The sequence below is a fragment of the Lynx rufus genome, unplaced genomic scaffold (assembly GCF_022079265.1).
Source record: "Lynx rufus isolate CCGP_SWC_20201006 ecotype Redwood Valley unplaced genomic scaffold, mLynRuf1.p SCAF_3, whole genome shotgun sequence".
In the NCBI taxonomy this organism is placed as follows: domain Eukaryota; kingdom Metazoa; phylum Chordata; class Mammalia; order Carnivora; family Felidae; genus Lynx; species Lynx rufus.
The window spans coordinates 128001426-128014960 of NW_025814845.1; the positions used below are offsets into that span (position 1 = coordinate 128001426).

Sequence of the window (13535 nt, forward strand, 5' to 3'; positions counted from 1 at the left end):
TTCAGTTTGTCTTGTCACTCTTATCAATTCATGCCATCTACATCTACATCTACATCCCTGGATTGATAACTCCCAGATTTATGTCTTCATTCTGAGACTCTAGACCTGATTTTGACATTTCTAATGTACTAGTGGACTTGGATACCCCACAAACATCTTGAATTCAGAACATCTACAACAGAACTCATTTTCTGACCTTCCCAAAGGCAAATAAACCTCCACTTTTCCCACTTTGTTGAGTGACATGGTGGTCTTTCTAACTGTCCAAGCCACAAATTGGGTATGGGTCAGGAGGAGGCATAGGTCATCCTAGATGTTTCTTCCTTTCTTATTTTCAGCAATCTCATCACTCTGTAAGTCTCTTCTGACTTTTAAATAACTCTTGAATCTACTTTTTTCCATTCCCATAACCTTAATTTAGATCATTATTATTTCTTAGTAGAACTGTGAAATAGTGTCTTAAATAGTTTTCTGTGTGCAGTCTTTCCTACTTTCCCTTCAGTCTAACCTCCCACTAGATCAACAATAATTGATCAGGCTCTCCTGCTACTTTTTCCTTATCCCTTTCAAGATGAAGTCCAAGCTGTCTGGCATTATGAAGCCCATCATGATAGGCTGCTGCATACCTTTGTAGCCTCATTATTATTATTATTTTAAAAACTTCTAATTTTGGTGTGCCTGGGTGGCTCAGTCTTTTAAGTGTCTGATTCTTAATTTTGACTCAGGTCATGATCTCATCATCTTGTGATCTCATGGCTCTTGTAAGATCGAGCCCCATGTCAGACTTCACACTATCAGTGTAGATTCTCTCTTCTTTCTGCCCCTCTCCAACTCACGTGCACACATGCACTATCAATCTGTCTCTCAAACTAAATAAGTAAACACTAAAAAAATTCTAATTTTGGGGTGCCTGGGTGGCGCAGTCGGTTAAGCGTCCGACTTCAGCCAGGTCACGATCTCGCGGTCCGTGAGTTCGAGCCCCGCGTCAGGCTCTGGGCAGATGGCTCAGAGCCTGGAGCCTGTTTCCGATTCTGTGTCTCCCTCTCTCTCTGCCCCTCCCCAATTCATGCTCTGTCTCTCTCTGTCCCAAAAATAAATAAAAACGTTGAAAAAAAAATTTTTTTTAAAAATTCTAATTTTGATAAGATTTCATACTGAAAACTTAAACTCTTTACCCAGATTCACTAACTATTGTTTTGTCCCATTTAATTTAACATTTTTTCTCTTGGTATATACAACTTCTTTTTTGAACCATTTGAGAGTGATTTGCAGACGTTATGTGCTTTTCTTCCTAAGAACAACTTTCTCTTATATAACCTCAATATATTTATCAAAATTAGAAAATGTAATTAAAAAATAGATACTGTGCTATTGTTTAATCCACAGTTGTTCTGATAACATGCTCTACAGCTGTTTTTTCCCTTGTTTGTGAACCAATCCATATTGTATATCATACTTAGCTGTCATTTAAGACTCTTCTTATGTACAACATTCATCTATTTTTGTTTCTTATGAGCTTAAGCTTTTTAAACGTACAGGACAGTTTTTGTACTAGTTCCTTGATTTTCTTAAAAAATTTTTTAATGTTTATTTTTGAGAGAGAAAGTGAGCATGAGTGGGGGAGGGGCACAGAGAAAGAGGGAGACAAGATCTGAAGCAGGCTCCGTGCTGACCGTGCAAAGCCCAGAGTGGGGCTTGAACCCACAAATTGTGAGATCATGACCTGAGCCGAAGTCCTATGCTCAACCGACTGAGCCACCTAGGCGCCCCTCCTTGATTTTTGATGTTTATTATTATTTCCTTCCTATGGCTTGCTTTGAATTTAATTCGTTCCTTTTTTTATTTTCTTAAGGTACAACCTTAGATCATTGGTTTAAGATCTTCTATTCAAATGTAAGCATGTAAAGCTATAATTGCTCTCTAAGCATTGATTTAGGAGCATCACACGAACATTGTTGTTTTTCTTATCATTTCAATTCAACATATTTTCTTTCATAATTTCTTCTTTGTCCCATTAATTACTTAGATGTGTTATTTAATTTCCGAATTTTGGCGAGGGGGCAGTTCATGGATATCTTTTTATGATTGATTGTAAATTAATTCCCCTGTGTTCAGAGTACATACTCTGTATGGTTTTAGTATTTTAAAATTTAATTTATTGAGGCTTGTTTATGCCCCCAAATATGATGTTTTGCTAAACATGTCATGTTCATGTGAAAATAATGTATATCCTGCCATTACTGAGTCTACTATAAATAGTAGACAAGGTGGCTGATAGTGTTCAGATCTTCTGTGTCTATGCAAATTTTCTTTGTCTAGTTCTTTTAATTGCTATGAGAGTAGTGGTAAAATCTCTAATTGTGATTATGGACTTGTGTGTTTCTCCCTTAAATTCTGTCAGTGTTTGTTTCATTTATTTTGAAGCTCTGTTATTGGGACCAACGTACACATTTCTGATTGTTGTATATCCCTGATGAACTGGTCCTTTTATCATTATGAGATGTCCCTCTTAGCTCTGGTAATGAAGAGAAGGCTTTCTTCATATCTGTTTTAGTCAGGTATTAATAAAGCTGCATTGACTTTGTAGGTCACCATCGTCTCTTGCTTAGATTATTCTGTTAGCCTCCTGATTGTTCTCTTTGCTTCTGCCTTTGCTCACTTTTGGTTTAATTCAACACAGCAGGAAAAGCGTGATCCTTTTAAAACACAAGTCAGATCATTTCATTCTTATGTTCAGAACCCTAAAGTGGCTTCTTATTTCACTGAAAATAAAATCCAAAGCTCTTATGATGGTCTCTAAAGCCACACATGTTCTTGCCACTGGCTGCCTCTTGACATTTCCTGCTCTTCTTCCCTTGCCTTCCCTCAAGCCACGCGGCCTTCTTGTCTTTGCTTGAAAAGCTGAGCTTCTTCTCACTGTCTCGTCTTTGTATTTACTACTCCCTCTGTCTGGAATGCTTTCCTCCGAAATAATTATATGGCTTTCTTCCTCACTTTATTCAGGTCTTAACAAAAATATTAAAACTTCTGAAGTTTTCCCTGATATATGTACACATATACATGCCCATTAGCACTTACAACTGTATGACATATATATTTATTTGTTTTTTCCCCTAACTAGAATGTAAGGTTTATGAGGGTGGAGAGTCTTGTCTGTTTTGTTCACCATTTCTATCCTGTGTGCCGTGTCCTGTTTGAAATTGTACCTGGCACATTAGAGAGCTCAATAAGTTAGTTGAACCCGTGAGTATATGAATGAGTAATCACCATTCTAACCAATTTGCTTTACTTGCAGTTTCTAGACTATACCAACTTCTTTTCCACTATGCTCCTATTATTCCGTCTATTTAGAATTTTTTCTTTACTGTGTCCCCCTCTGTTACCCCACAAGATCCAGCTTAGATACCACTTCTGATTCCCTCTTGGTGTTCACCACATTGTTAAGTGCTTCCTTCTGGTGTTCACCACATTGTATTATAATTATTTCCTAAATATACAATACACTTTAAATTTCTGTAAGCCCAAGACCTTATTTCTATTTTTATTTTATCCCTTGCACATTGCCTAGAAGATAGTAAATACTTGTTGAATCACCAGCTGTTTCTAGGAGGAAGAGGAGTAAGAACTTTCTTACAGCTTGAAAAAGTGATGACTATTTAGATAGCTAGATCTTAGTCATGAAGATTGGATTAGAAGCCAAAGAACCTAGTGTCTCTTATTTGCAAGAAGCAGACACTTAACTCTAGCAGCCACAAATAATCCAGGTGTATTGTAAGAATGTAGTAGTAGTGAGGAAAATAGGAATCTCAAAAGAATCCAAGATGACAAGAACATTCAGGATGCCAGTGGAAAAAGGAATGTCTTTTCAAGAGATGATGCTGGGAAAACTGGGTTATCCACATGCAAAAGAATGAAGTTGGACACTTATACACAGAGTAGCTCAAAATGGATCAAAGATCTAAATGTAAGACCTAAAACCATATAACTCTTAAAAAGAAAACCTTCATGACATTGGATTTGGCAAATTTTTCCTGAATATGGTACCAGAAGCACTGGAGACAAAAGTAAAAATAGACAAATTGACTACATCAAAACTGGAAATTTCTATGCATCAAAGGATACAATGAACAGAGTGGAAAGGCAGCCTATGGAATGGGAGAAAATATTGGCAAACCATATATCTGATGTGGTTAATACCAGAATATAGAAAGAACTCCTGTAACTCAAAATAAAAACACACCCCGATTAAAAAACTGAGCAAAGGACTTAAAAAGACATTTCTCCAAACATGATATGCACATGGCCAACAAGCATCTGAAAAGGTGCTTGATAGCACTAATCAGAGAAATGTAAGTCAAAACCACAATGAGGTGTTGCCTCTTAGTTATTAGGATAGTTACAACCAAAAAACTGGTAAATAGTGCTGGTGAATATATGAAGTAATTGGAACTTTTGTGTACCGTTGGCGGGAATATAAAATGACACAACTATTATGGAAAACAGTATGCTGTTTCTTCCAGAATTTAAACATAGAATTACCATATGATCTAGTAATCCCACTTCTGGGTATATTTCCAAAAGAATTGAAAACAGAACCTTGAAGAGATACCTACATACCCGTGTTTATAGACTCATTGTGCACAATAGCCAAGAGGTAGAAGCAACCTAAGCGTCCATTGTTGAATGAATGGATAAATAAAATGTGGTGTATACATACAATGGGATATTCATCTTTAAAAAGGAAAAATTCTGGTGCATGTTACAATCTAGATGAATCTTGACATTGTGCTAAATGAAATAGGCCAGTCACAAAGTCAAATACTATATGATTTCATTGATACGAGGTATCCAGAGTAGTCACATTCACAGAAACAGAAAGTAGGATGATACTTGCCAAGGGCTTGGGGGAGAGGGGAATGGAGAGTTGTTGTTTAATGTGTGTAGAGTTTCAGTTTTGTAAGATGAAGAAGTTCTGGAGATTGGTTGTACAACAGTGTGAATACATTTAATAGTACTGAACTATACACTTAGAAATGGTTAAGATGGTAAATTTTATGGTATGTGTTTTTATCACAATTCTGTCTGTCTATCTATGTATCTATTTATATATGTATGTATGCGTGTATTTATTTATTTTCCTTTGGGGGAGTTTATTTCCCGGTTAGAAAAGGAGCAGGGTCAGGTTCTTGGGCATTCTAGGCTCAGGCCTGACAGGGGAGGTAAGGGGAGGGGGAGGCACAGGGGTGGGCTCCCACTGTGTCCACTTGGTCCCACAGTTGTCCTGGCTGGATCCGGAGAGGGCATGTCAGGGACGGTGGCACCAAGCCTGGGGGCAGAGGTGGCAGGCCAGGGGGCCCAGAGGATGGCACATATGGAGACACTGACAGGCCAGGCACACGACTCCAGGCTGGCAGGCCCAGGTGGGATAAGTAAGGCTCGGCCACTGACCTTGTCCAGAGGGGGCTGTCTGCTGGGACCATGGGCTCCGGCACTGCCCGCTGGGACAGAGAAAGCAGGGGCGTCAGGACACCTGGCCTCCTAGGTTAGAATGGAGACTACTTCAGTTTTGGCAGTTTGGCTTTCCCCAAGCCCCTGGAGCCGTCCCCACAGCCCTGGCTCAGGGAGGGGGCTGGCTAATCCCCGGCAGGCAGGAGAGCAACAGCAGCACGTCCCACACACCTCCCCAGGGCCTCAGGAATTGCCGATGGGGCTGGGACGGGGGAGATCATGTGCTCATGCGGACATAGGAGGTTAGAGGTTAGTGATGGCCCCCACAGCACGTGTTCTACATGTTAAGGCATCATGGTTAGATGGTTACTAACAGTGTTGGATTAATTGACTGGACACAGGTGAAAGCTGGAAGGTGGCTGGCCCCCAGGAAGCCTCCAGTTATGCACCCCACCCCATTCCCACCCTGGAAGAAGAGAAAGAACAGGATTCAGGGCAACTGCAAAGGCCCACAAGGATCTGAGCACCCCATGAGATTCCCTTGGAAAAGCCGGGACCTCAGATCAGGCTAGGACAGGTAGGGGAACCTGAAGGTATGGAAGGGAAGGTGGAGACCTGGGCTGGAGGCTCCCTCTCTCCTCTACCCCCCAGCACAGGCAGAAGCAGCAAGGCGAGACCACCAAGGAGACTTCCATTCCTTTTTGATGGTAAGGTTCCACTCCCAAGACAGGTGGTCAGTCTTATCGTCGTCTGTGAAGCGAGACTTGATGTTGTAGCTGTCATGAGCCAGCATACCCTTGGGCGCCTCCTCCATGGAGTCCAGAAGCTCATACTCCTCTGCCTGGGGACCATAGCTTTCCATCAGGTACCAGGTGGTCGATGTTGTCAATCTTGACGCCTTTCCTGTACGTGTGCTGGATGTATTTCATGCCGGACACAGTCTCCCAGTTCACATCTGGTATTCCATCCCCTCCTTCGGCACAAAGGACTGCTTCTTGAAGCTCTCCAGATCACTTATCAGGTCCAGCTCCAGAAGACCCAGGGCTGTACTGCACACCAGGATCAGGCGGGTCACAGCAACACTGGGGATTTTGGGGTCAGCAGACACAGCTACGCGTGGCCCAACAGGGCCTCCTTGTACTTGCGCAGACTCTCGTCATCCTTGTCCAGCTCCTGGATCTCTTGGATCCCCTTCTGGGTGGGGGGGGGGCTTATGGTTGACCACGTGTTCATCCTCCTCATTTTCAGCCGCAGTCTGTGCTAGCCACTGAGCTATGGGTTCCTGCTCAGCCATGCTCACACCTAGCTGACTTGGACACTGGAGGCTTGACCACGCTGCTCTCATGCTCCCTCCTGCACAGAATCCACCACAATTTTAAAAAAAGAATCTAAGACGGGGCGCCTGGGTGGCGCAGTCGGTTAAGCGTCCGACTTCAGCCAGGTCACGATCTCACGGTCCGTGAGTTCGAGCCCCGCGTCGGCCTCTGGGCTGATGGCTCAGAGCCTGGAGCCTGTTTCCGATTCTGTGTCTCCCTCTCTCTCTGCCCCTCCCCCGTTCATGCTCTGTCTCTCTCTGTCCCAAAAATAGATAAACGTTGAAAAAAAAAATTTTTTTTTTAAATAAAAAAAATTAAAAAAAAGAATCTAAGAACAGAAGATTTTCATAAGGTCATACTTCAGAAAGGAAGAACTGGACACAGATAACATTGTCAATAAACTTTGACAAGCTTGATTAACACTTGTGAGCTAGAGTTTGGGAATGTTTAAGCTGTGACCTGTCATCTGCATAATTCTCCTCTTTGCTTTTCTTTTCCACTCATTTGTTTTCCAATACCCCCATTGACTAATTCTCTCAGCATCCCTTATTTACCCTTCAGAAAGAGTCTGATTAGCTCAGGACATTTCTCTTTCCTCTATTGGGCAATACTTTTCTAACCGGCCCTTCTCTTAGCTTGTGACCTGTGGATCAGCCAGCCTGTGTCAGGGGCTCTTCTTTGTTTCAATTACTAGGCACCCCTTAATTGGGGACTATGAAAGAAACAGTTTCTCTTAGTAGAGACCAGTGAATTTCTGTAAATTTATGCATAAAGTAGCCAGATATCCCCTAAACAAGACATTTCAAGTTCTTTTAAAATAGATACTATTTTCGGGCACCTGGGTGGCTCAATCTGTGAAGCAAGTCTGACTTCAGCTTAGGTCATGATCTTGCAGTTTGTGAGTTCCAGCTCTGCATTGGGCTGTCTGCTGTCAGCACAGATCCCACTTCAGATCCTCTGTTCCCCTTTCTCTCTGCCCTCCGCCCTGCTCACGCTCTCTGTCTCTCTCAAAAATAAATAAAATACTTAAAAAAAAAATAGAATAGGTACTACCTTAGTAATAAGGAGCTCTCTCCTTTTCTCCACCATCATGGTGCAGCTGACCATTCCTCACCAGGTCTTCTCACAAGACTTTCAGGAACAGGCAATTCCTTGCCAAGAAATAAAAGCAGAATTGTCCCATCCGCCTGTGGATTCAGATGAAAACTGGTAATAAAATCAGGTACAACTCCAAACGGTGGCATTGGAGAAGAACCAAGCTGGGTCTATAAGGGATCGCACGTGAGATGGCACACATATTTATGCTGCCTGAAGGTCATGTGTTCTGTCCCATCCTTCTGTAAACCTCCCTACTACCTGAACAGCAGATGTTTTATCAGGGAAATGATTTTTCTCTGTTACTATGCTTCTATACCATAGGTTGGTTCAGTTATAAATATGTGAGACCTTTCGATTGAAAAAAAAAATAGAACAGTAATAAGGAGGATATAGTGGATGCTGTGATGCGTAGCCCATTTACTCCCTTTGGAACTAAAGCCCTCATTCCAAGAGTATTGCTTGCTGAGGGCTCATAGCTGAGTCTTCCCAGGAATTGCCTCTCCCAATGACAGTTGCCTTGTCCATGGTTATACCCCTAGAGGATAGCCTGCACCTAATGATCAGTGGTAGAGATGTGGGGGTACAAGGGCCTGGCTGCCTTGCCTTAATTTGGACAACTGTAAAGAGCCATCTCAGCTTCAGCGCTCCCTATGGTATTGGCCAACACATATAATGTTACAATAACGTTGCTATTTTATCCAGTCTTACTGGCCTCTACTGAAGTACTTTACTGGAGATCTCTCCAGTACTTGTCTGAATGCAAACTTCTCTCTCACATCTATTTCAGAGACTCTTTCCCTTGGAATCCCCTCTAAAGTGGAGGAGTTTTGTTTTCCCTTTTTAAACTTTTGGAATCTTCTCTAATTTATTTTTCCCTTTACTTGCAAGCCTTAAGTAAGATTTAGTTTTACTGATTCCTCACTTGTTTGAAATCTGTGATAAGATGAAGTCTGAAATAAGACTTTTTAAAAAAAATCAGTATTTGGGGGGGCGGCACCTAGGTGGCACAGTCAGTTGAGCCTCTCTTGATTTTGGCTCAGGTCATGATGCGAGGGTCATGGGATTGAGCCCCATATTGGGCTCCGTGCAGAGCATGGATCCTGCTTGGGATTTTGTCTCTATCTCTAAAATAAAATAATTAAAAATAAATTTAAAAATGAGTAGTTTTTATAATATATTTAGGAATGCAAGGAAATAAGTTTTTTGGTAAATGTTTTAATGTTTAATTAAATGATTAATGTTTAAATGTGTAAGGATTTTGCATTATTTTGAAAGTTCTTTTTTCATTGGCCTAACCAAATAGTATTTCAGTTTGACATTTTAGTCTTTCATTATAACTGTCTCAAAATAATTAAAGTGCACTAATTTTGAAATATTGATAATTAACTTTTTTTTCTATTCCACACATTTCCCCCTGGTTTGTTGTACTACAGTGATATCCACAAGAAGTAACAAATGTGTTATTCTGTACTCCTTGGGTGGGACAAAGGAGAGAGTGGATGTGGAACACAAATGCATAATGATTATTTTAACACCTTCCCAACTACAAATCTGACTTTTGGTGTAACTCATGGCACTCCTTGCCGTTCAAAAAACATTTATTGAGAACCTTTTGCTTGCCAAATCCTGGGCTAATCTCTGAGCACACAGATATGGCTAAGAGTGTCTCCATCCTCAAGGACCTTACTTTATTCACTCAGATCTTTGTTCTTTTGCCCTAGGAATACAAACAGGGATACAGGGATGTAGAGATAGTCCATTTTTGTGCCAGATAGTATAAACATTATTAGGTATAAGATTTATCATGATAAAAAGGTTTGTATAACGAGTAGAATGTAACATAAATGAGGATCTACGGGAAGCAGAACATTTCTGGAGCTGCCAAGAAATAGAGATTTGGCCTAGAATGACCCTAGGATTTATGTTACCCGTAACTATTCCGGTAGGTTTGGTATTAGAGGGTCCTAAAGAAAGAGGGCACACGCTTACTGTTCTAGGTATTTATTAAAGAGTCTAGTTGGGCTCCCAAACTAAATCAGTGGTGCTTTTCCCCAGAGCAGTGACTACCTTATTTGTTTTTTATATTCTCTAGAATTTAGTAAGAATGCCTTCACTAAATGTTGGGTAAATTTGTCTACACCAGTGTTTTTCAAAGTGTGGCTTGGAGGCCCTAGAGGTCCCCAGGAATATTCTAGGGAGTCTACAAGGTAAAACTTTGAAACGTTACTAAGAAGACATTTGAATTGTTTGCATTTTTCATTGTTGTGTCGTTTGCACTGATGGTGCACAAGAATAGGTAAATAAAACTGCTGGTGTCTTAGCAGGAATCAGGGTGGTTGTCCCAAGCTGTAGGAGTAGTCATATTCTAGACCATTATGTACTTGCATTTAAAAAAAATTACCAGGGCACCTAGGTGGCTCAGTCAGTTAAGCGTCCGACTTCGGCGCAGGTCATGATCTCACGGTTTGTGAGTTCGAGCCCCATGTCGGGCTCTGTGCTGACAGCTCAGAGCCTGGAGCATCTTCAGATTCTGTGTTTCTCTTTGTGTCTCTCTGCCCCTCCCCTACTGACACTCTGTCTCTCAAAAATAAATAAACATTAAAAAAAATTTTTTTTTAATTACCAACTTCACTTAAGAATGTCTAGTGAAGCAGTAAAAGTTTTCAATCTTATTAAGCCTTTTTAACATTCTGTGGGACAAAATGGGAAGTATGTATAAAGCACTCTTGCTGCATGACAAGGGTAGCTGAACTAACTGCAGAAGCAAACTGTGGCTATATTCAGACTTGGTTATTAAGGAGACATACTTTTGGAAAACCTGTTACTGTAAGTAAAATAATGGACATTATTTTTTGCCAGCGGTCAAATTCAAGTTTTCCAGCAAAAATTAGAATTTTGGAAAATTTGAATCCAAAGACTGTTTTTGATAAAAATCAGATATAAAAGTAAGACTTTTTATTATATAAGGAACTGTGTCAATATTTGGATGATATGTGTAAGTCATCAAACCAGTGTTTTCTAAATGACTAATGCACGATGTTACCCAATCATGCATATGTGAAAGACACATTCAAAGTACAGGGTAGACCGATGGATTTTAATGCTATAGATTATGAAAGATGTTCATCATTATGGTATCATGCTTTTATATTCCACATTGTAGTTAACTTTTAAGACAGGACCACTTGCTGGGGCGCCTGGGTGGCTCAGTCGGTTAAGCGTCTGACCTTGGCTCAGGTCATGATCTCATGGCTTGTGGATTGGAGCCCCGCATTGGGCTGTGTGCTGATAGCTCAGAGCCTGGAGCCTACTTTGGATTCTGTGTCTCCCTCTGTCTCTGCCCCTCCCCTGCTCTCACTTTGTCTCTCTTTTTCTCTCCTTCTCTCTCAAAATAAATAAACATAATAATAATAAATTTTTTTTTAAAAATTGACCCTTGTCAAGTTTTGATATAGTATCAAAAAAGTATATCCACAATTATTTGAAAAGACAGTAGCCACATAAGCCATATTTTCTTCATATACTTCTACCAAAACAACATATTGCAACAGATTGAATGTGGGAATAGATAGAAGAGTCCAGCTGTCTTCTCATAAAGGCAGAACAATTCAGAAATTTGCAAAACCATGTAACAGTGCTACTGTTCTAAGTTTTTGTTGCTTTAAGTATAATTATTTTCATATTAAGAATTTATGTTAACATGTGTATATAATTATTACTTTTTTTTTTTTTTTTTTAGAGAGAGAGAAAGAGTGCAAGCTGGGGAGAGGGGTAGAGGGAGAGAAAGAGAGAGGGAGAGAGAATTCTAAGCAGGCTCCATCTTGGCACAGAGCCTAACGCAGAGCTCAGTCCCACAACGCCAGGATCATGACCTGAGCTGAAATCAGGATTTGGATGCTCAACCAACTGAGCCATCCAGGCACCCCTGTATTATTACTTTAAAATGGATTAATAATTAGTTTTTTTAATTTACAGCATTACTTTCTAATACAGTAAACATTGATAGATAGAACCCATATAAATAAAAGCTTTTGGGGATACTTAATGATTTTTAAGAATGTAAATGGGTCTCGGGATGCCTGAGTGGTTCAGTCAGTTGAGTATCCGACTTTGGCTCAGGTCATGATCTCACGTATTAAGGGTTCAAGCTCCTTAAGTCAGAGGCTGTGCTGACAGCTCAGAGCCTGGAGCCTGCGTCAGATTCTGTCTCCCTTTCTCTCTCTCTCTCTCTCTCTCTCTCTCTCTCTGCCCCTCCCCTGCTTGCTCTCTCTCTCTCTCAAAAATAAACATTAAAATAAAAAGAAGAAGAATGTAAAGGTGTCTTGAGCCCAAAAAGTTTGAGAATTGCTGATCTGTATAGTGTTATCAATAGATTCGTTTAAGTCCTACCTTATATATTTGACAGTATCTTCTGTCTCACATACTTAATGATATACACACTATATGAAAAGTATTGTTGGGTGTCATTCAGTATTTTAATTAGGCCTTTTTATATTTCATGGAAGTAGAGACTAGACCACAAACCAATTTGCATTCATACTTGCTTTTAGTAGTATAACTTAACTAATTATAAAAGTTCAGTGCAATTTTTTTTTTAAGTTTTCTGGCCTTTGTGTGCCTGGGTGGCTCAGTCAGTTAGGCGTCTGACTCTTAATCTCAGATCAGGTCTTGATCTTGGGGTCGTGAGTTCAAGCCCTGTCTTGGGCTCTGCGCTGGGTGTGAAGCCTACTTAAAAAAAAAATAAAAGTGTTTTTTTTTCTTAAATAAAGTTTTCTGGCCTTGAACCTTTCCTTAACCCCTTAAAAATTAGTAATGCACGAGCTAGATATGACAACACTCTCTTAGTTATTTTAATCTTAAAAACAATACTTTCAGAGAAAATCAAAGAACCTCTTATGCTCTTGGCAGTAAGATTCAGTTCTGTAAATTAAACACACACACACATTTTAGTTATTTGGTTTGGTTTTGGTAATTCTGTGCAGTGCAGAATCAGGGGTAGCAGGATTCAGGTCTGAGTGTTAGAACATACAATGTTAGGTATCAATTGTGTACCTAACATGTATTTTATTCTAGTGGGCACTGTTGTTATAAGTGTGAGTGTATGTGCATGTAATGCTTTTAAAGCCATTACTGGTTTAAAAGGGAAGGGAGGCAAGGAGAAGAGAGGGATGAGGGATACCTGTTCTCTGTGAAAAGTGGAATCAATGGTTTAGTTATTTACTCTGAAGTTTTTAAAGTGAGGGAAACTAGATCATTTTTAAGACCCTTTACAGGTATAAAATTCTCATTTTATCTTGTAGCCACGCATGTTTCTTAAATCACATAGGATTGGAGCAAAAAAAGTTTTTATTAACCAGAATTGACTTTCTGTTACCGATTAACTATATTTAAGTTCCTGAAAGAAATTTATATTTTATAGAAAATGTGCTTATAAAATTAAGGAATGTATTTTTAAACATTATTTGACTGTTAGAACAGTAAAGCCAGAATGTAAAATTTTAATTCTCCTAGTGTACAGATTTAAACATTTTGTTGTATCCGGGAAACTCTTTAAACAAAAGCTGGCTGAGAAGCCCATTATGTACAACAGGAAAAGTAGAGTTGCTGTAGTTGAATTAATAATGAAGTGTGGCTTTCTGTGATATTTTTTTCAGTTGTTACTGGTAGCCTTAT

The 13535-nt window shown here is 39.9% G+C and overlaps 1 protein-coding gene and 2 pseudogenes across 5 annotated transcripts in view; 2 read left to right on the forward strand and 1 right to left on the reverse strand.

Moving 5' to 3' along the window:
- ARFIP1 (ADP ribosylation factor interacting protein 1) overlaps window positions 1–13535 on the forward strand; it is a 130000-nt gene that overhangs the window by 36514 nt on the left and 79951 nt on the right. The gene's annotated exons all lie outside the window — the stretch shown is intronic.
- Window positions 6056–6742, reverse strand: LOC124520914 (rho GDP-dissociation inhibitor 1-like; annotated as a pseudogene).
- On the forward strand, window positions 7479–8862 carry LOC124520406 (60S ribosomal protein L39-like; annotated as a pseudogene).